Raw genomic sequence first — 24,794 nt, 5'->3', positions numbered from 1 at the left:
TGGAATTTATTTTTGCACTATTTTTAACAGCATTTCTGAGAGAGGTCTGCACTCCTGGGTACCTAACTCAATACCTGCCTTTTGTTTTCCAATGAATTTCCAGAGGAATCTTTCTGAAAAGGAAATATAGCATAAATTTAGTCAAAAGCATACTTTTTGGAATTAAGCTTGTTTTGAATTCCAAATCACCAGTGTGACTTTGAGCAGAACCTTAAACCCTTAAGCCTCAATCCCTTCCCATGTATGTAGTGACAGTGCTCATTACACAGGGTAGTTTAAATGTTAAAACAAGAACAAGCATGTAAAGTGCTTAGCACAGTACATCACACAGACTAAGCATTGAATAAATTATATATTTGAAATAGTAGAGTGATTCCGGTAAGAACAGCCCTAGCAATAGCAACAAGATCTCCTGATTGACTGTAAGCAAGCTCTCTCAGCAGACCCCACTGTTTCTAACTATATGTGGATGAATTTACCAAAACAGGACTGAAGTCAACTGATGAACCATATATATTTTTAAAATTTTGCCTCATGCTAAACTACACAGTGCTACCAATTGCCGTATTTTTGTTTTGTTTTGTTTTGTTTTTTAATATCCATTTCTGTTAGCTTAGTAGATTCTTAGTTATGGATACATGTTGGCCAATCAGTTAATGTAATAATTGAATTCAGTTGTAATCAAAACTTGATGAATTCTAACAGAACGTAACACAGGTTATATGAAGTTTAAAAAATACACATATGGAAGATATTAGGGAACAAATTTTAAATGTGAGCAAGACAGGCGATGCATGCATGTTACCATGACAACCCTGTAAGAAGACTTTATTTCAGTGCATAACACCACACCAAAGAAAATTTCCTTTCTAGGCTGACAATCCTGTGATAGAGGCACCCACAGAGCCTATCATTTGAATTTAAGGACTCAGAAAAAAATTTGATTTTGCCTTCTCTGGTGAAATTCCTACTTTATTACCTGAAGAGAAATAAAGTGGTTCTTATGAATGATTTATTTTGAACAAGTCACTGCAATCTAAATGAAATAATCTTTGGAAAAGAAGAGACCCTGGGCAGTAATCTGTTGAAGTAAAAAATAACACACGTAGCAAGGATCTTTTTCTATAGTCCATTAGGGGCAGAAAAACTAGTGATCAACTCTAAAAACTTTACATTTCAGGACATCTAAAAACTGTGAAGCCAAGTGAAATGTTTCTTGTAGAGTTAATGAACTGTATTTGGTCAATTTAATGTAAATTTTTAATTGTAAAATTAAATTGTATTCTCCCTCCCAGGCCCTAGAAAAGTCAAAAGACCCTAATCTGTAGTCATTTTGTTTTTCTTTGAACTAGTCAGGAAATAGAGAAATTTAACACTCTCTGAAGGTTACTTTAAAGTTAGTATGTAAGCTCCCTTTGGCCATGGGTCACATATTAATTATTTTTGTATTTCGCTCAGATTATAGTAGATGTTCAAAATACATCTGCATAATGTTTGAGGTTAGACATTTAGAACAACTAACGTATTTGCTGTATTGAACAGAGAGCTAAACAAAATGCTAAATAAGGAGTTGTTATTGAAAACTATGTTTTTTATTTATATAGTACTTACATTTGTACCCATCCCTATCCTGATGATATCTTCTATACAATACAGAAGATCATATTCCCAAAATAAATTGTGGGCACAAGACTTTTATGCTTAAAGGCTTTTAGGATATGGAAGAGAAATATAATTATATCCCTAGGTTGCCATAATCAAGAGTTGAGCAGTTAAAAGTCTCTCACTAGACAACCTCCTTATGGAGCTGGAAAGTTTTTTCTTGCAAGTGATTTGGGAATTACCTCTACAAAGCAGGAAAACTAACTTGAAAAATGAATTGTTTTGGTTTCAGGTCAAGGACAGACCATTGATACAATGGCAAAAAATTCAACAAAGAAACATTTTAGGAAGGGAAGAAGACAATTTATACCTATAAAAGTTGTTGGGTTATATTTATATCTGATGTCACACAAGTGTATGACACTAGATCACAGCATCTGATGGATAGATGTCTGAATGAATTTCTCTGATTCCAACTCTCTCTACATTCATAGCACTAGGTTGGAGCTATTCAGTTACCCAAGTATGACTACTTTTTAGAACTACATATACTTACTTTTGTTTGTTTGTTTTTAAAGATTTTATTTATTTATTTGACAGACGGAGATCACAAGTATGCAGAGAGGCAAGCATAGAGAGAGAGGTGGAAGCAGGCTCCCCTCTGAGCAGAAAGCCCGATGTGGGGCTTGATCCCAGGACCCTGAGATCATGACCTGAGCCGAAGGCAGAGGCTTAACCTACTGAGCCACTCAGGTGCCCCTACATATACTCTTGTTAACTAAGGTTAAAGTTTTCGATATCAAGATTTACATGTTCAATTCTCAAGATATGTGTATTCCCTAACAAATCCTGGTTATCCAGAATTTTAGTTTCCTTAAGCACATTATATGTAAAAAATGAAGAATTTCTAACATTTAGTCATGTACTGTCCATGTAGAATTTGTCATAAAATTCTGCTGATGTATGCCTTTTTTCTGGGTCTCACACGTATTCTTCCTCTCCCTCACTGTTTAACAGCATCTTTACTTATCCTGATGACCAGAGACAATTATTCATGATATGATAATAACTCTTTTCTTTCTGTTTCTTTGATACTAGGAGCCAAAAATACCAGGAAGTAGCTCTAATTCATAATTCAGAGACTTTTTCTACAATATTTAGCTAAAGCGTACCATTTCTGGGAATCTGGATATCTAATCCTGTAGATCCCAGAGTTATAGGAACAGGAAGTACAATGTCTCCTAGTGAATCACTGGAAACAATAACAGGTAGAGCCTTTCCTGCTTCCATCACTTGTGTGATGGTTAATTTTATGTGTCAATTTGACTGGGCCACAGTTTCCAGACTGTGGGATCAAATATACTGGATTTTTCTATAAGAATGGTTTTACATAAGATAAGATCATGTCTAAATCAGGGCGCCTGGGTGGCTCAGTGGGTTAAGCCTCTACCTTCGACTCTGGTCATGATCTCAGGGTCCTGGGATCAAGCCCCACATCTGGCTCTGCTCAGCAGGGAGCCTGCTTCCATTTCTCTCTCTGCCTGCCTCTCTGCCTACTTGTGATCTCTGTCTGTCAAATAAGAAAATAAAATCTTTAAAAAACAAGACAAAACAAAATAAAATCTAAATCGATGGACTTTGAGCAAAACAGATTATCCTTCATAATGTGGGTGACTCTCATGCAGTCAGTTGGAGACCCGAATACACAAATGACTGTCCTACCCCTAACAAAAGATCATTCAGTCACCAGTGAGTCTTCAGACTTGAACTGCAATTTTGGTTTCAGCCTGGTATCCAGCCTACCAGCACACACTACAGATTTTGGCTTTCTAGATTCTATAATGTCCTGAGCTTTGAGCCAATTCCTTAAAATCAATCTCTCTCTCTCTCTCTCCACACACACACACACACACACACACACACACACACACATGCACGCACACACACACACAACACATTTTTTTCTTTTTACCTTTTTTCAATGATGATTAATTCTTCTATGAATACTATGTTAAATATTTCTTAGTGCACTTGTTCAAGTGTTTCTCTAAGTTATATGCTTAAGAGTGAAACTGCTGGGTCATAGTTTATAAGTGAATCAAAATTTAAAGGACAGAAGTAGTTTCATTATTTTATTCTACTTGTGGGAAGCAGCCAAATGCTTTATATTATAATGTGACATATGAAAAATTAATAAAGTAAGCAACTACCCTTAAAATTAACTAATATTGAAGAAAGGAAATAATATACATAAAAACAGAATATAAAGTAATAGAAAACATATAAACATAGAGATCAACAAAATCAGAAGTTAATTCACTGAAGAAAATAACAAAATAAATAAATGTAGGTTTATTATAACCAGAAGGAAAAAAGAAAAGCACATTCACAAACAACAATTGCAACCATAAAAACCCAGAATTTAAAACAGGTACAGTTGAATTTGCAAAAACTTTTGTTCAAACAAATTTTACTTTTCATTAAAGCTTTCAAAAGGATAATTTTTTTAAACTTTTCAAATTTGATAATGTGTGTTTACCAAATTCTTACAAGCTTGTCTGTGAGTCTTTAGAAGGTACACATTAAAGTCAGAAAAAAGACAAGGTGTCTAATATTTCAACTTTCATTCAACAAGGTACTGGAAGTCCTATATAGAGCAATAAGACCGGGAAAGAGATATAAAACTTAGGTAAAATAAAGAAGAATAGAAATTCTTTTTTTCCACAGGTTATGATTATCTACATGCATATAAACTCCACAAGAATACAAATATGCTTAAGAATTAATAATGGTTTTCAAAAAAAGAACTTAACAGTGATATTTAATAAGCTTTCTGGATAAAATATCAATATAAAGTTTTATTTGCACAATGAGATGCGTAGAAAACAGAAAATAAAATTTAATGAAAAGTAATATATATAATAATAATAGAGTTAACAGATTCCTATATGTAATCCAATCAATTACATGCAAGAGATTCATTTTTAACTTACTACATTTTATTAAATATCATTGAAACTACAAATACATGGAAATACATATCATGTGAGATGTAATGGTGAATAGAGGTAAATCCTTCCCAAATTGATCTACAGTGTTAGTGAAGTTTCAATAATAACTCCAAGTAAATTAGAATTTCCCTCTAAAACGTATTAGGAGAAGCAAAAGGTAAAATACAATAAACACATTTTTTAAAAGATTTTACTTACTTATTTGAGAGAAAGAGAGAGTGAGAGAGAGCAGAGAGGGAAGAAGGTCAGAGGGAGAAGCAGATTCTCCATGGAGCTGGGAGTCTGATGAGGGACTCAATCCGGGGACTCTGACATTATGACCTGAACGCAAGGCACTCACTTAATCAACTGAGCCACCCAGGTGCCCTCAGTAAACACTTTAAAGAAAAGAACTAGAAGGGACAATTACCATTTCAGATAATAAGATTCATTATAGACTAATAGTAATTAAGCTGATGTTATTTATAAATGTTGCTTGTAGAGTCAAACTGGCCAATCATAGAGCATAGGAACAGGGTCATATGAAGATAAAAATATGAGAATTCTCCCACTGAAGTTCCATTAAAAAAAAGAACACATCACAAAATGATACCTTTGTCCTTATCAACAAGAGGAAAAAAAAAAAAAAACCCTGAAAATGCATCACAATTTTAAACCTCACAAATACTACTTCCAAATGAATTGCATACTATCATTAATATTAAAATTTTAATACTTCAAATAGAGAATAGAAGAGTAAATATTATTTCATGGAATGAAAATATTTTACAAAATGCTTAAAATATAAGGATAGATAGATAAAATAGAATACATTAAAATTAAGAATTTATGTTCATCAAAAAACACCATACCTTCAGGGACAAAATAAACTCAAGATATATGTAACACATGTGAAGAACAAACATAAACTAGAAGATGTTTGTATTACTTAGGATCTAATAGAGAACTGATTTGGATTTTTAAGAAAAATGAACAACAATAAAAAAATGGGAAAGAGAATTAAAGAGGAACATCACTGAAAAATCAATGACTCAAAATATGAAATGATTTTCAACCTTAATATTTATCAGGAAAATGTTATTGCAAAGTGAAATTCTGCACCCACTAATTTTGTAAAAATTAAGAAGTCAAATAATACCAAGTTTTGGCTAGTATTGAACAAAGAAAACCATTAAACTATGAGAATATAAATTAAGCCAATTAGTTTGAGAACCAATTTGCCATTACCTAGTAAAGATGAATATGACGCAGTACATCTTCTGCAAAAATTATCACTTAGAGAACATCTTTATGTACACTGGGAAGAATTTATAAGCATTTTAGGAGCTTGTTATAATGGATTAACCAAGTTAATATTTGTAAAACATATACTAAAAATATGTTTGATACAAAGTAAATATATGTTATTTAAAACGTAAATATAAAAAATTGGGAATCTACATGCTCATTAGTAAAACTGATATATTGAAGTATAGGTATACAAAACTGCAGTGGAAATGAACAGTAAGTATATACACAAAAATGGATAAATCTCAGAAAATTTTTGAGTTGATACAGTTTGAAGAAGTAAATATAAAGCATGAATCCCCTTACGAAATATTTGGTAAGAGAAAAACTAATTTGCCACCTCCTGATGGCACATGGGAGAAGAATGAGGCATGAACAAGTCAGCTGCAAGAAAATGGGAGCAGGGGGCAACAGTAGAAAAGACTGTCAACATGAACACCTCCTCAGTCTCATATTTATTAGAAAGTGGGTAACAACCCACTAAGAAGCCAGAGTAGATTCCACATTGACCATGAGTCTTGTAGATACGTAAGAAGAAAGGCAAAATATGTCTGGTCACATAGAACATGACCTATAGTGAGCTAGCCCAAAGTAAAGATTGTCTGACTAACTGCTGATGCTCTCTGGGGAAGGGGTGATAATGGAAAAATGAAGCAGGAAGTGTTTTGCCCTGAGCTAGCCAGGCATCCCCAGCTGCTCAGCCTCAAGGACACCTATTGTCCTCTTTCCCAGAGGGCTTTTGCCAGTACATGTTTTTCTTAAAGCTATATCTAAGCATGCTTGGTAACTAGTGTAATTTCTCATAGGTTGTATTTTAAGCAGTACATTGTTCCAAGGGATGGTTACACTAATTGATATATCACTTAAGGCTATATATGTAGAAAATCATAAAGTGAAGGATGAGAATATCTCACATTAATTTAGGGTGATGGTTACTTCTAACATGAGAAAAGAGGGACTTCGAAGTTACTACAAGTGGTAATTATGTTCTGTCTATGAAGCTGAGTAATAACTAATGGGAGTTCATTTGATTACTAATATTTGTAAATTTTTTATGTATACAATCATTTTGAGTTGTGTTTGAAAACAAAAGTGCATTTAAATATATTAGAGAAAGTCTTTTGGTTTATAGTTCCATATATAAGGAGTTTGGAAACTGTCATTGTCCTAACAATGAGTAAAAAGCTTTACAAACTGAAAAATCATCAACTCTGTTGGGCTCTGTAATAGAGGGAAGAGTGTAGGGCAAATCTCTGCCCCAGGATTGGAGAGGCGGACCATCAAATATAAGGAGTTATGGCTTACTGGAACGGAGACAGAGGAGTAGAAACCACTTTGTAAACCAGTGCCTGTATAGGAAAACCTGGGTTGCAATGGACTAAATACTGGAAGCTCAGTGTGGACAAATCTGAGAGTTAAAGCCTCTAAAGAGGCCTAATCGTAGGAGTGCTCCACAATATTGTGAGGTCTACCTTCAGGAATTCAACCTCGCCCCCACAGTAAGTATCAGAGAAAAATCTCTTCATGTTCCCAGCAAGGGAAGAGGAAGAGGAACCATTTTGAAATATGAGAGAGCACTCTATTCTTAACAAGGACGGGTCTCAGGGGAAACTAGGTAAGCAGAGCCTAACCTGCTGAAGTATTATGAGAACCCAGCTGACCTAGGGAAGAAAAATACCAACTCCAGCCCACTCTAGCCATTCCTAAGGGAGGAAGAAAAAACTGAGAAAATTTTTGAAGTTCTTAGTGCAGAGGCATAAGGTCACTAAAAGAAGATATCTAACTATAAGAGTATAGAACACTTCCTCTCCCCTCACAGGTCAGCACCACATTATTAAAGGCCTACTTATATTAATTCCTTGTATCTGGTTCATGCCATCAAGAAAACAATTACAAGGTATACCAAAAGGCGAAAAGCACAATTTGAAGAGATAAAGCAAGCATCAGAACCAGACATGGCAGTGATGTCTAAATCATCAAACCAAGAATTTAAAACAATTGTGATTAATATGCTAATGGCTTTAATGGATAAAGTAGACAGTATGCAAGAAAGATGGAACATATAAGCAGAGAGATAAAAATTCTAAGAAAGAAGCAAAGGAAAATGATGGAGATCAAAACACTGTAAAAAAAGAATGCTTTTTATGGGCTTATTAGTAGACTGAGGAGAGACTCTGAGCTAGAGGATATATTAAACTGAATCCTTGAAAGTCAGAAAGCAGAGAGAACAAAGACTGAGGAAATAAACAACAGAATATCCAAGGACTGTGGGACAATTACAAGAGATGTGATGGGAATGCCAGAAGAAATTATTTGCAGAAGAAACATCCAATAAATCCATAATATACAATGCACTCTTAAAGCTCAAACTAAGAACACAAATAAACCCAATAAAAAAAGGTCAAAAATTTTAATAGGCACTTTACTAAAGAAGATACACAGATAAGCATGTGAAAAAGATATTCCAAATCATAGGACATCAGAAAAATTTAAATTAAAACAATGAGATATCACTGTACATCTAATTAAAATGTGCAGAATCTGGAACAATGATAAGATCAAATGCTGGAAAGGATGTAGAGGAACAGGAACTCTCATTCATTGTTAGTGGGAATGCAAAATGGTACAGCCATTTTGGAAGACAGTTTGCTGGTTTCTTACAAAACCTAATTACTATAGTACACTATATGATCCAGCAATCACAGTCCTTGGTATTTACCCAAAGGTATTTGAAAACTTATGCCCACACAAAAACTGCCCATGAGTATTTCTAGCAACTTTATTCATAATTGCCAAAATTTGAAAAAAGAACAAGATGTTTTTCTGTAGGTGACCAGATAAACTGTAGTAGGTCCAAACAATGGACAATTACAATATGCTAAAAAGAAAAGCTATCAAGCCATGAAAAGACATGGGGAAAGCTTAAATACATATTACTAAATTTTAAAAATCAATTAGAGAAGGTTATATCCTGCATGACTCCAACTCTATGACATTCTGCAAAAGGCAAAACTAGGGAGAGAGTAAGAAAATCAGTGATTTTGGAGCTTGGGGGGCAAGGAGAAGAAGGAATAGACAGAGAACAGAGAAGTTTTGGGGCAGTGAAAATACTCTGTAGGGTAGTATGGTGATGGATAAAAGTTACTTTACATTTGTCCAAACCCATAGAATGTATTAACACCAAGAGTGAGCCTTTTTGTAATCTGTGGACTTCAAATGATTATGATGTGTCAAGGTAGGCTCATTCTTGAAAGATATGTATTGTTCTCCTGAGGGATACTGATAATTGGAGAGGATATGCATGTGAAGGCAGGAAATATATAGGGGATTTCTGTACCTTTCTTTCTGTTTTGTTGTGAGTCTGACACTGCTCTAAAAAAATAAATAGATAAAAATTAAAATGGAAATTTAAAAAATAATTTGCAAATTGAAATTTGTTAGTTTTTGTAACAATTTGTGACATACCTTTATCTTTTATTTACTCGAGCCAAGAATTCTCATTCTTAAATTTTTATTGGTAATCTGTCAACCTCTTATGCCTTTAAAAATTATTGTGGTGTCAAATAAATTTGTTAATTTTTAGATAATGAAAAGAAGTAAATTTAAAGATATTTTAGGATCAGGTTTAAAAGGCTTTAATGATATAATAAAAATGTATGTTTCATTCCTTCAGCCCAATTTTTAAAAAAACAAGAATGTGCTTTGATATTTTTAGAAACTAATTATTTTCAAAATAATGAATAAATGATATCTCTAAGAAACTATCACTAGTTTTGAGGGAATTGGTTGTTTGAATCTTTTAGCTAAATCTGTAAGTTGCCAATATATTTTTAACCAAATGCTATAGGGTGGAAATTACTAGTCTACAAGTTATGAAGTTGTGCATATAACCAGTTTCTTCCACTTGTGAATTAGAAACATACACATTAATTAACATGTTTTCTATATTTTTACTGTAATTATTTCAGTTATTATGATTAAATAAATTCAAAGCAAACAGTAACATGATAAGAAATGGATTATTTTGTTAACTCAGTTTTATCAGAATATTCATACATAACATTTTTGTACTGTCAGAATTCATGTTTAGTTAATAAACAAATGCTGAACTGTGACCTCTTTATATACAAATTCATCTGTATTTGCTTAAAAAAGCAGTAATTTTTGTCATAATTCTAAAATTAATAGTAATTGCACTGTACTTTGAAAAAAAAATTCAGCATAAACTTTTTGATTGTTCACCTCCTAAATTGGCTCTTGTGTTACTTTGCTTTGGTTTCTTTCATTAAGAACACTATTTTATAATAAACATGTTATTTTAATACAATACTTTTATTTCACAGATTTTCTTGAAATTTTTCTATAACATTGATTGGGATGGTTAAAAAGCATTTTTCAAATTGAAAAGGCATCAAATTGAAGGGCATCAAATTGAAGGGCATCAAAAAGCATAATCCATATGTGCATCTAAAAGATGCTTAATGACTACCATTTAGTGATTTAGTCAAGTAAATAAATAAACATGTAAGTAGCCTAGGCCATGATCTGAGGACCGATAACTTCATCTGGGCTTTGCAAAATTAAGAATACTTTACCACCATGTTTTTAACCTATTGTTTATCAAATATCCCATAGATACTATAAAATGTTCTGTAAAATTTCATTGTTTGTTTATTTATTTTTGTCTCTAGTAATGTACATCATCTTTTGTTCTATGAGCCTTCCCCAACTCCCCATGAAACTGAAACCATTTCATGGTGGTGGCCCACTGGGTAGCAGTTTTACAGCTGTTTAATTTCCCTGGTTGAGTTTTCTACTCTTGTCATCACCTCCACCGGTTTGATTCAAAACCCTACTAACAATTTTGTTCTTCCACTTTTCCACTTTCAGCATTAACGCTGGAATAGATTAAGAAGTGCAAAGGGTTATTCTGTCTCCAATCCTTCACAAGACCTATATTTTGTTTTCTTCATATAAGAATCTTCAGCCCTATAAATACTAAAAGCAAGGGTACTGCAGAAATTGCCTGTTTTCAGATGGAAGTAACTTAGGGGTCAAGTTTGTCAGTCTCAGAAGTTCAGGTTGACAGTTCATCTGTCATTTCCTTTCATCTATTCTCTCTAGTGTCCCTCTTGTTTATATCTGGATCCAGAAGTGTGGTAGTTGTAGTATATACATAAAACACCAGCTTAGCCTATTTTTTCAGACTATGTAGTAATTGCCTTGAAACCTAAAGAATGGCAAAAATAAATATTTATGTTCATCCACTTGATCTATTTGTAACAGTCATTTAGAGATCCCTTTTGACATGTAAAATGAAATCATATATTTCTCCCTGGTAAGCAAGGGACTTTTCTGTGTTTTTGTATATGACTTTATTTGTCCAACATGCCCTATATTCCAAGTTCAGTTTTCATGGTATTTGTTAGCACAGGATCCAAAAGTACATTGTAGGCAGGATAGTCCATGAAAGAAAAATATATTAATCGATATTGCATGTACTATCCAAACAGGATTTGATGTCTGATCTCAGCAGGAAAGCTATGCTTTACCTCTTTGGTTGCTAATAATAGTGTCTGGTCTTCTTAGATATTCTGTACCATCTATTTTCTAGCTATTTTCTTTCTGTGCTTGAATAACATTGTGAAATTGAGTGAATTCTCATCTATTATTTCCTTTTTTATTCCTCAAGTAATCATATTATCTAGATGAGTTTCTCCACCTCAGAAACTAATCATTTCCACTGTTTCTCAGAAAAATACTTGTTAGTCTCCATTCTATTTCTGCCTATAAGTGTCCATCTAGTCCTCTTTTAAGGAAATAATGGCACAATGTTTTTATATTTATGTTCTTAGTATTCATATTTGGACTATAACTTCTCTGATACAAATTGTTATTTATATACTAAAAAAAAGGCTGCAGCAAGTTCAAATTGGTAAGAAATAATAAACTGGTGGGGGGAGTGGCTTCAGTATTGACTGTGTCCAGACTTGCGCCCAAGGCAATCACTTCTTTTTCACTTCCTTTTTTTTTTGCTTCAGAACACATTTCCTTGTCCACTCTTCTAATAGAACTTAACACCTATATAGTTATTTCTTTCAAGGTTTTCACATTTGTTTTTTGGTTTTTACATTTTCTATGATATCATCCCTTTATAACAGCTATCATTTAATAAGCACTCAATAAATTTTTGGTGAGCCTAATTTAGTAAGTTTAATTAGGTTTTGATAGGCATAACTAAACACATCCTCTTTTTTCTTTCTGTCTCAAAGGAAATATGCTTATTTCACATAGAAAAAAATATAAACTTGCACTGCTTTTCCTTTGCTCTTTAGTAACTTCTGGAACTGACATTTCATCTTCTCATCCTTGTCTAGTATTAAGAAAAATAATTGAGATAAAATATTTCACAGAGGCAGACAGCTATATTTTCTTGAATACAAAGTAGAAAGAAAAAAAGGAAAGAAAGAAAAAGGAAGAAAGAAAGAAGAAGAAACAAGGAAGGAAGGAAGGAAGTGGAGGGGAGGGGTGAAGGGAGAGGAGAGGAACGGAGGGAGGGGAGAGAAAAGAAGGGAAGAGAAGGAAAGGGAAGGGAAGGAAAGGGAAGGGGAGGGAAGGGAAAAGAAGAAGAGAAGGAAAGAACCTCAATATTATTTCCTTGGAGAAAGAACCTCAATATTATTTCTTTGGAGAGATCTTGACAAGTGTGTGTGAAAAAAAAAAATCTTTTTTTTTTTTCATTACAAAACAAGATTTAATTTTAAATGTGTTATTTTACTCTAAGAATGTCAGCCTCTAAGAGTAAAGACCTTGGTAATATGGTTCAAGACTAGAGTAGTGTCTGCTCCAAAGATACTTCCAAAAAATTTGTTTAAAGAGTGAATGAGGGGCACCTGGGTGGCTTGGTGGGTTAAGCCTCGGCCTTCAACTCAGGTCATGATCTCAGGGTCCTGGGATCGAGCCCCCACATCGGGCTCTCTGCTCAGCAGGGAGCCTGCTTCCTCCTCTCTCTCTGCCTGCCTCTCTTCCTACTTGTGATCTCTTTCTCTGTCAAATAAATAAATAAAATCTTTAAAAAAAAAAGAGTGAATGAGTGAGGTTCACCTTTTTCATGTATAACATGAAGATAAAACACTAGCTTGTAAGCACTTCATGAATATTGGATACAAATGATATTTATGTGATATATATAATATCTATGCAATTTGTAATATGTATATATACATACATTTATACATACACACAGAGACTATTTATCTACCAATCTATCATCATTTAAATAGTCTATTTTAGAAGGCTTGTTTTATTTCAAGAAATATCTTCTTTTTTTCAAGATCTGAAAATTACTTGCTGTGGGACCAGCTTGGCATGTCACCTTCTGAGTCTCGGTAAATTCATCTCTAAATGGTATCTACCTTTTAGTTTGTTATGAAGCTTATATGAGCTAGTGTATATAAAGTGCTTTACCTATAGAAGGTGATAAAAATAAGTTCAAGCCACAGTTAACTATAATTTTTACCAATAAAAATTACTATAAAGTAATAAAAATTGGATGACACAGATTTCATATTAAATTATTTCTTCAGACAAGCTACTGAATAGCATGCTTATTTTCTTGTACAAACATGCATTGGAGATTGAATACTTTACGTATCCAGAATCAGATATTAAAACAAGTCTTGAATGTGGTTCTCAAAATTAAAAGTCCCAATTTTAGTGCCAATGAGTAAGATTCATGTCCAGGTTTGGTTTTAGAATTTTCTCTGGTTAATAAATACAGAAACTATTAGGAGTGAAAAATACTTTAGGTCTAATTCTCAGAAATATTTATTTGCTCTGAATCAGACAGTCTTTTAAGAATACAGAGTATAGGAAACACCTAATTTACATAAATGGGCAGTTTGGGTGATATTATAAATTAGCATAGTTTCCATTGCTAGGAAGTAGTGGTTTCTATACATAGATTTGTTAAAAGACTAAAAAGAGTATGTTCATTTTTCATACGATTTTTTGGCACTTTGTCTTCTATTTACCCCATGATAACTTTGATCACATTTTCACATTTCAAGTATTATAATCCCTCTCTCTCTCTCTCTCTCTCTATATATATATATATATATATATGCATAAATATATATAGATATATATACTATCCATCACCTATCTATCTGAGAGTCATCTAACTTCCTTAAGCACTAGAAGAAATACAATACATTTTATAAGAATACAGGCCACAGCCAGATTTAAAAGCTATATAATTACTGGCAAGTTACTTCCTGTATTCTGATTTCACTTTCTTCATCTGTTAGACAGGGATAACAAGAGTAGACACCTCAGTGGATCATGGTGAGGTTTCAGTAAGCTAATACAGCTTAGAAAAATATCCAGAACATAGTAAATGCTGTATGTATTGGCTACTATGATTTAGAAATAAAATTTGAACTTCATTTTCTGGTTATACTAAGTGTGGTACATAGACCACCAAAAAGATGGTGTAACTATGCTTTATACTACTACATGTATAATGAATGGGTCTTGGCTTGAGTAGTGGTTCTGAAATGCCAAATGATCACCAGAGATGTTGATTAAAATCCAGATCTTCACACTTGTCCTTAGAAAGGCTGAGTGATAGTCTGAATAAAGTCAAGTCTTCTGTAGTTTAGAGAAGACTAGCAGATAATTCTGCATGGAATGAACATAGAGGATAATTGACAACAACAACATGAAGGACTCCTAAAAAAGCACGATCTTTGAGGATCTTAAAATCTCCTCAAGTATTTGTAGAGTCACCATCACACCTATAATTGAAGTTATTAGTTGTATGGGGATTTTTTTAAAGGTCCTATTTATTAATTTGACAGAGAGAGAGAGACAGCAAGAAAGGGAATATAAGGAGGGGTAGTGAGAGAGGGAGAAGTAGACTTCCCGCTGATCAGGGAGCCCAGTGTGGGGCAGGATCCCAGGACCCTAGGATCATGACCTGAGCCGAAGGCAGACTCCTAAAGACTGAACCACCCAAGCACCCAGATTTTTTTTTTTCTTTATAGTTCTTTGGATTCACAGAGGAGAAAGAAACCAAATTTGGTGGATTTGGAAAAGGTTTCTTTTTTTTTTCTTTTTTATTAACATATAATGTATTATTAGCCCCAGGGGTACAGGTGTGTGAATCACCAGGTACACACTTCCCAGTACTCACCATAGTGGAAAAGGTTTCTAATTGGAGATGAAAGTTGAAGAATAAGTGATATTTCAACTAGTCAGTAAATAAAATCAGTGAAGGAGAAGAAATAGCAAGACTATAGAAAAGTAGGAAAGAAAAGGGTACAGTGTGAAGATGATGGCATAAATATACAGTTGATTTTTGAACAACACAGGTTTGGACTTCAGGGATCCACTTCCAGGAAGATTTTCTTCAATAAACACAGTACGGTACTCTAAATATATTTTCTATTCCTTATTATTTTCAATACATTTTCTTTTTTCTAGCTTACCTAGTTGGGAAAATGCAGTATATAAACATATAATATAAAATATGTGTTTATCTACTGTTACTTTATTGGTAAGGCTTCTAGTCATCAGTAAGCTATTAGTATTTAATTTTTTGGAGAGTCAAAAGTTATATATGGATTTTTGATTGGGTGTGGTCAAGGGTCAAGTGTATATATATATATATATATGTATATATGTATATATAAATACACACACACTATTATATATATATCTCACATATGCTCATATATACACAATATATATACATATGTATTATATGTATTATATATACACAAATAATATTCATATACAAGAAATACAACATATGTTGTACTAATTTTTTGCTGTATATTCTGTATATCATGATGTTTAGACATCTTCAAAAATAATCTTTTTGGCTGAGGAGACACTACCCCTCCTGAGCCAGCTGATTCTTAGAGAAAGCAAGACTGAGTCAGGAACATACTTTTGACTAACCAATTCAAGTCATACCTAGCCTATACATCCCAAGAGGCAATATTTCTCTGACTTAATCTCTCAGGGTCATGTGCCAGACAACTAGAGACCACTCTTTCAGCCCAATGCCTACAAAAATTATTCAAACTAGCCACTCTCAGACCATTTACCCTATCTTGTCTTTCCCAGGGAAAACCCAATAAAGAAGGCTTCTGCTCCTTTTATCTTGTTATTTTGCCATGATCAAGTAGTAGCTTCATTCTCTGAGTCCCACATATGTTTTCCAACATCTGCCACCTTAAACTCAGTTAAAAGAAAAGTGTAAAGAGGCTGGGTAGTTATTGTTCATTTGTTTTTCTGTCTGCATATTTTTGTGTAATAAACCAAAAAATAGTGACATAAAGCAACAACAAAAAATTAATTAATTAATTAAAATTCTGCTCGTCAAAGCATCTTTTAACTCCTTTTAAATTACCTTCACGGGAGGAGGAGTCAAGATGGCGGAGAAGTAGCAGGCTGAGACTACTTCGGGTAGCGGGAGATCAGCTAAATAGCTTATCTAAAGATTGCAAACACCTACAAATCCAACGGGAGATTGAAGAGAAGAAGAACAGCAATTCTAGAAACAGAAAATCAACCACTATCTGATCTCTTCTGATTTGGCTAAAGCATATTTTCCTGGGGTTGTTGCCACCCTTTTAGTATTTTACTTGCTCCTTCATAAACTCTTATCTGACAAAATGACAAGGCGGAAAAATTCACAACAACAACAAAAAAAAGAACAAGAGGTAGTACCAAAGGCTAGGGACCTAATCAATACAGACATTGGTAATATGTCAGACATAGAGTTCAGAATGACGATTCTCAAAGTTCTAGCCGAGCTTGAAAAAGGCATGGAAGATATTAAAGCAACGCTCTCAGGAGATATAAAAGCCCTTTCTGGAGAAATAAAAGAACTAAAATCTAACCAAGTTGAAATCAAAAAAGCTATTAATGAGGTGCAATCAAAGATGGAGGCTCCATGCTATTTGTTATGCTCCACAAATAAGTGAAACCATATGATAATTGACTCTCTCTGCTTGACTTATTTCACTCAGCATAATCTCTTCCAGTCCCGTCCATGTTGCTACAAAACTTGGGTATTCATCCTTTCTTTCTTTCTTTTTTTTTTTTTTTTACAGCTTTATAAACATATATTTTTATCCCCAGGGGTACAGGTCTGCGAATCGCCAGGTTTACACACTTCACAACACTCACCATAGCACATACCCTCCCCAATATCCATAACCCCACCCCCTCTCCCAACCCCCTCCCCCCATCAACCCTCAGTTTGTTTTGTGAGATTAAGAGTCACTTATGGTTTGTCTCCCTCCCAATCCCATCTTGTTTCATTTACTCTTCTCCTACCCCCTCAACCCCTCATGTTGCATCTCCTCTCCCTCATATCAGGGAGATCATATGAGAGGAGAAGGGAGTTGAGGGAAATTGGAAGGGGAGGTGAACCATGAGAGACTATGGACTCTGAAAAACGATCTGAGAATTTTGAAGGGGAGGGGGGTGGGAGGTTGGGGGCATCAGGTGGTGGGTATTGTAGAGGGCACAGATTGCATGGAGCACTGGGTGTGGTGCAAAAATAATGAATACTGTTATGCTGAAAAAATAAAAAAATTTAAAAAAATTAAAAAAAATTAAAAAAAAAAAAAAAAAGATGGAGGCTCTCACTGCTAGGATAAATGAGGCAGAAGAAAGAATTAGCGATATAGAAGACCAAATGACAGAGAATAAAGAAGCTGAGCAAAAGAGGGACAAACAGCTACTGGACCAGGAGGGGAGAATTCGAGAGATAAGTGACACCATAAGATGAAACAACATTAGAATAATTGGGATTCCAGAAGAAGAGGAAACAGAGAGGGGAGCAGAAGGTATATTGGAGAGAATTATTGGAGAGAATTTCCCCAATATGGCAAAGGGAACAAGCATCAAAATTCAAGAGGTTCGGAGAACCCCCCTCAAAATCAATAAGAATAGGTCCACACCCTGTCACCTAATAGTAAAATTTACAAGTCTTAGTGACAAAGAAAAGATCCTGAAAGCAGCCCGGGAAAAGAAGTCTGTAACGTACAATGGTAAAAATATTAGATTGGCAGCAGACTTATCCACAGAGACCTGGCAGGCCAGAAAGAGCTGGCATGATATATTCAGAGTACTAAATGAGAAAAACATGCAGCCAAGAATACTATATCCAGCTAGGCTATCATTGAAAATAGAAGGAGATTAAAAGCTTCCAGGACAAACAAAAACTGAAAGAATTTGCAAACACCAAACCAGCTCTACAGGAAATATTGAAAGGGGTCCTCTAAGCAAAGAGAGACCCTAAAAGTAGTAGATCAGAAAGAAACAGAGACAATATACAATAACAGTCACCTTACAGGCAATACAATGGCACTAAATTCATATCTCTCAATACTTACCCTGAATGTTAATGGGCTAAATGCCCCAATCAAAAGACACAGGGTATCAGAATGGATAAAAAAACAAAACCCATCTATATGTTGCCTACAAGAAACTCATCTTAAACCCGAAGACACCTCCAGGTTTAAAGTGAGGGGGTGGAAAAGAATTTACCATGCTAATGGACATCAGAAGAAAGCAGGAGTGGCAATCCTTATATCAGATCAATTAGATTTTAAGCCAAAGACTATAATAAGAGATGAGGAAGGACACTATATCATACTCAAAGGAACTGTCCAACAAGAAGATGTAACAATTTTAAATATCTATGCCCCTAACGTGGGAGCAGCCAACTATATAAACCAATTAATAACAAAATCAAAGAAACACATCGACAAGAATACAATAATGGTAGGGGATTTTAACACTCCCCTCACTGAAATGGACAGATCATCCAAGCAAAAGATCAACAAGGAAATCAAGGCCTTAAATGACACACTGGACCAGATGGACATCACAGATATATTCAGAACATTTCATCCCAAAGCAACAGAATACACATTCTTCTCTAGTGCACATGGAACATTCTCCAGAATAGATCACATTCTTGGACCTAAATCAAGTCTCAACCGGTATCAAAAGATTGGGATCATTCCCTGCATATTTTCAGACGACAATGCTCTAAAGCTAGAACTCAATCACAAGAGGAAATTTGGAAAGAACCCAAATACATGGAGACTAAACAGCATCCTTCTAAAGAATGAATGGGTCAACCAGGAAATTAAAGAAGAATTGAAAAAAATTATGGAAACAAATGATAATGAAAACACAACAGTTCAGAATCTGTGGGACACAACAAAGGCAGTCCTGAGAGGAAAATATATAGCGGTACAAGCCTTTCTCAAGAAACAAGAAAGGTCCCAGGTACACAACCTAACCCTACACCTAAAGGAGCTGGAGAAAGAACAAGAAAGAAACCCTAAACCCAGCAGGAGAAGAGAAATCATAAAGATTAGAGCAGAAATCAATGAAATAGAAACCAAAAAAACAATAGAACAAATCAACGAAACTAGGAGCTGGTTCTTTGAAAGAATTAATAAGATTGATAAACCGCTGGCCAGTTTTTATCTTTTTTTCTTTTATCTTCTTTTCTTTTTATCTTCTTTTTATCAAAAAGAAAAGAGAAAGGACCCAAATAAATAAAGTCATGAATGAAAGAGGAGAGATCACAACGAACACCAAAGAAATACAGACAATTATAAGAACATACTATGAGCAACTCTACGCCAACAAATTTGACAATCTGGAAGAAATGGATGCATTCCTAGAGACATATAAACTACCACAACTGAACCAGGAAGAAATGGAAAGCTTGATCAGACCCATAACCAGTAAGGAGATTGAAACAGTCATCAAAAATCTCCAAACAAACAAAAGCCCAGGGCCAGACGGCTTCCCGGGGTAATTCTACCAAACATTTAAAGAAAAACTAATTCCTATTCTCCTGAAACTGTACCAAAAAACAGAAATAGAAGGAAAACTTCCAAACTCATTTTATGAGGCCAGCATCACCTTGATCCCAAAACCAGACAAGGATCCCAACAAAAAAGAGAACTACAGACCAATATCCTTGATGAACACAGATGCAAAAATTCTCGCCAAAATACTAGCCAATAGGATTCAACAGTATATTAAAAGGATTATTCACCACGACCAAGTGGGATTTATTCCAGGGCTGCAAGGTTGGTTCAACATCCGCAAATCAATCAATGTGATACAACACATTAATAAAAGAAAGAACAAGAACCATATGATACTCTCCATAGATGCTGAAAAAGCATTTGACAAAATACAGCATCCCTTCCTGATCAAAACTCTTCAAAGTGTAGGGATAGAGGGCACATACCTCAATATTATCAAAGCCATCTATGAAAAACCCACCGCAAATATCATTCTCAATGGAGAAAAACTGAAAGCTTTTCCGCTAAGGTCAGGAACACGGCAGGGATGTCCGTTATCACCACTGCTATTCAACATAGTACTAGAAGTCCTAGCCTCAGCAATCAGACAACAAAAGGAAATTAAAGGCATCCAAATCGGCAAAGAAGAAGTCAAACTATCACTCTTTGCAGATGATATGATACGATATATGGAAAACCCAAAAGACTCCACTCCAAAACTGCTAGAACTTGTACAGGAATTCAGTAAAGTGTCAGGATATAAAATCAATGCACAGAAATCAGTTGCATTTCTCTACACCAACAACAAGACAGAAGAAAGAGAAATTAAGGAGTCCATCCCATTTACAATTGCACCCAAAACTATAAGATACCTAGGAATAAACCTAACCAAAGAGACTAAGAATCTATACTCAGAAAACTATAAAGTACTCATGAAAGAAATTGAGGAAGACACAAAGAAATGGAAAAATGTTCCATGCTCCTGGATTGGAAGAATAAATATTGTGAAAATGTCTATGCTATCTAAAGCAATCTACACATTTAATGCAATTCCTATCAAAGTACCATCCATTTTTTTCAAAGAAATGGAACAAATAATCCTAAAATTCATATGGAACCAGAAAAGACCTCGAATAGCCAAAGGAATATTGAAAAAGAAAGCCAAAGTTGGTGGCATCACAATTCCGGACTTCAAGCTCTATTACAAAGCTGTCATCCTCAAGACAGCATGGTACTGGCACAAAAACAGACACATAGATCAATGGAATAGAATAGAGAGCCCAGAAATAGACCCTCAACTCTATGGTCAACTAATCTTCGACAAAGCAGGAAAGAATGTCCACTGGAAAAAAGACAGCCTCTTCAATAAATGGTGTTGGGAAAATTGGACAGCCACATGTAGAAAAATGAAATTGGATCATTTCCTTACACCACACATGAAAATAGACTCAAAATGGATGAAGGATCTCAATGTGAGAAAGGAATCCATCAAAATCCTCGAGGAGAACACAGACAGCAACCTCTTCGACCTCAGCCGCAGCAACATCTTCCTAGGAACATCACCAAAGGCAAGGGAAGCAAGGACAAAAATGAACTTTTGGGATTTTATCAAGATCAAAAGCTTTTGCACAGCAAAGGAAACAGTTAACAAAACCAAAAGACAACTGACAGAATGGGAGAAGATATTTGCAAATGACATATCAGATAAAGGGCTAGTGTCCAAAATCTATAAAGAACTTAGCAAACTCAACACCCAAAGAACAAATAATCCAATCAAGAAATGGGCAGAGGACATGAACAGACATTTCTGCAAAGAAGACATCCAGATGGCCAACAGACACATGAAAAAGTGCTCCATATCACTCGGCATCAGGGAAATACAAATCAAAACCACAATGAGATATCACCTCACACCAGTCAGAATGGCTAAAATTACCAAGTCAGGAAATGACAGATGCTGGCGAGGATGCGGAGAAAGGGGAACCCTCCTACACTGTTGGTGGGAATGCAAGCTGGTGCAACCACTCTGGAAAACAGCATGGAGGTTCCTCAAAATGTTGAAAATAGAACTACCCTATGACCCTGCAATTGCACTGCTGGGTATTTACCCTAAAGATACAAACGTAGTGATCCGAAGGGGCACGTGCACCCGAATGTTTATAGCAGCAATGTCTACAATAGCCAAACTATGGAAAGAACCTAGATGTCCATCCACAGATGAATGGATAAAGAAGATGTGGTATATATACACAATGGAATACTATGCAGCCATCAAAAGAAATGAAATCTTGCCATTTGCGACGACGTGGATGGAACTAGAGGGTATCATGCTTAGCGAAATAAGTCAATCGGAGAAAGACAACTATCATATGATCTCCCTGATATGAGGGAGAGGAGATGCAACATGGGGGGTTGAGGGGGTAGGAGAAGAGTAAATGAAACAAGATGGGATTGGGAGGGAGACAAACCATAAGTGACTCTTAATCTCACAAAACAAACTGAGGGTTGATGGGGGGAGGGGGTTGGGAGAGGGGGTGGGGTTATGGATATTGGGGAGGGTATGTGCTATGGTGAGTGTTGTGAAGTGTGTAAACCTGGCGATTCGCAGACCTGTACCCCTGGGGATAAAAATATATGTTTATAAAGCTGTAAAAAAAAAAAAAAAAAGAAAGAAAGAAAGGATGAATACCCAAGTTTTGTAGCAACATGGACGGGACTGGAAGAGATTATGCTGAGTGAAATAAGTCAAGCAGAGTCAATTATCATATGGTTTCACTTATTTGTGGAGCATAGCAAATAGCATGGAAGACAAGGGGAGATGGAGAGGAGAGGGGAGTTGAGGGAAATTAGAAGGGGAGGTGAACCATGAGAGACTGTGGACTCTGAAAAACGATCTGAGAATTTTGAAGGGGTGGGGGGTGGGAGCTTGGTGGCACCAGGTGGTGGGTATTGTAGAGGGCACAGATTGCATGGAGCACTGGGTGTGGTGCAAAAATAATGAATACTGTTATGCTGAAAAAATAAAAAAAAATTAAAAAAAAATTACCTTCATGGTTTAGTGTACTTGTTAAAGTAATTTTTTTGATATATAATTTAATTATAACAAAATGCATAGATTGTATGTTTGGTAATTTTATACAACGTCCGACACAATCAAAACAGAAAATTTCCACTTCTCTTGAATTTCCTGCATGTCAGTTTTTCAGTCACACCACATGCACTACATTTTTATCATTTGCATCTCTGTAGCTTAGTTTTGGCTTTCATTAGAACTTCATGAAATGGTATCAAACATGAACGTTTTAATATATTTGTTCATTTTGTGTACATATTTTATATGTATTCCATATATATGTATATGTGCAGTATGTGTGCATATATAATGAAATAATAATAATACACACACACACACACACACACACACATATATATATAATATGATGAAGTATCTTCTATTGTATTAGAGTGATACAATTTGTTACACTACCAACATATTGGCAGACATCTGAGTTCTTTCCAGTTTTTAGCTATTTTTTTTTATTTTTATGTTCAGTTTGCCACTATATAGTGCATAATTAGTGTTTGATGCAGTGTTCAGTAATTCATTAATTAAGTATAACACTCAGTGCTCATTGTTAAAACTGCTAATAATATCCTTGTAGAGATTTTTTTGTGGATATATATTTTTATCCTTTGGGGATTTCACAGAAATAACAGTCCTGGGTATTTATTTATTTATTTATTTATTTTTGAGAGAGAGAGAGAGAGTGAGCTCATGTGTTCATGTCAGAAGCTGATGAGGCAAGGGAGGTGCTGAGGGAGAGAGAAAATCTTAAGCAGGCTGCATGCTTAATGCAGAACTCTATGCAGGGCTCCATCTCATGATACTGAGATTATGACTTGAGTTGAAATCATGAGTCAGATATTTAACCATCTGAGCCATCCCGGCACTCCTATTATTTACCTTTTATATAGTACATAACTTATATATTGTTTTTGTTGTTTCATTTTACAGCAGGTGAATATAAGCTGTATGAAAACAGGAATATGGTTTGTTTATTCCTCAGAACATTCTATGTTATAGAAAAGTGCCTAACGCTTGGTGGTTGTATATTTTTTCTTTAAGAATGACCAAACTATTTCCCTAAGTAGCTATGTATTATACACTCCCACCAATAATGTGTGAATTCTAGTTGACTTACCCTCACTAAAACTGGTAGAATCGGTCCTTTTAATTCTATCAATCTTTACGAGGGTCAAGTAGTTTATCATTATGGTATAAATTAGCATTTCCCTCATAACTAAGAATCTTAATTGTCTTTTCATGTACTTGCTAGTCATTTTTATGTGTGAATGTTTGAATGTCTGTTCAAAATCTTTCTGGGTTTTTTTTTGCTTTTTTTTCTTTTTAATTATAATTTTATATATTTTGGGTGCAACGATGCAGCAATTTGAACATTTACCTTAAAGGTAAATGACATTATATCAATATATTGGGTTTTTCAAAACGTCAAAAAAAAAATGAATGGTTGTGCATGTTAAAAAAGAAGATAATCACAATTAAAAACATTAACAAAATGTAAAAGGAAAACTATTTAAAAAAATCTCATTCTTGGGGCGCCTGGGTGGCTCAGTGGGTTAAAGCCTCTGCCTTCAGCTCAGGTCATGATCTCAGGGTCCTGGGATGGAGCCCCATCGGGCTATCTGCTCAGCGGGGAGCCTGGTCCCCCTTTTCCCCGCCTGCCTCTCTGCCTACTTGTGATCTCTATCAAATAAACAAATAAAATCTTAAAAAAAAAATCTCATTCTTGTGTGAGATGCAAACCAAACCTTGATTAAAAATAGAAGTTTTAGAATTTATTTCTGGTGATATTTTCAGAAGTTTCTGGTTAGAAGACACTACACTGGTTGGGTGGCACAATACTCTTTCAGATCTGAGGTTCTAGTCTGATAGAAAAGTCTATTGAATTTTGTTGTGGGTTTTTTTTTTCTTTTTTCTTCTTAGGATTATTTAGATATTTTTGATAGACTATTTTTT

The sequence above is a fragment of the Lutra lutra genome, chromosome 6, assembly GCF_902655055.1.
Source record: "Lutra lutra chromosome 6, mLutLut1.2, whole genome shotgun sequence".
Taxonomy (NCBI): Eukaryota; Metazoa; Chordata; class Mammalia; order Carnivora; family Mustelidae; genus Lutra; species Lutra lutra.
This window is presented reverse-complemented; position numbering follows the sequence as displayed.